Genomic DNA, 301 nt, shown 5'->3' with positions numbered 1-301 from the left:
CAACTTGCTGTGTAACTTGGCGCTTTAAAAATTTTCAATACAACTTGATTGTCTGTCTTCTGAAATTCATTTATGATTTTCTTGTCAATTTTCATGACTTCCATGGCATACATATGAAGGATGGCATCGCTAACCCATTCCAATACAATTTTCCTATTTTTACCCTGCTACAGCTGTTATTGATGACTGCATTCAGCCATATTTGCCATCTGCTTTGCTTTAATTTGCCCTGCCCTTTTTATCTGTTCCCTGAAGCAGTCTTTCATGTTGTTGATTGTAACTCCTGGGTATTTAATCTGCT

This window comes from Macrobrachium nipponense, chromosome 39 (assembly GCF_015104395.2).
Source record: "Macrobrachium nipponense isolate FS-2020 chromosome 39, ASM1510439v2, whole genome shotgun sequence".
Taxonomy (NCBI): Eukaryota; Metazoa; Arthropoda; class Malacostraca; order Decapoda; family Palaemonidae; genus Macrobrachium; species Macrobrachium nipponense.
This window is presented reverse-complemented; position numbering follows the sequence as displayed.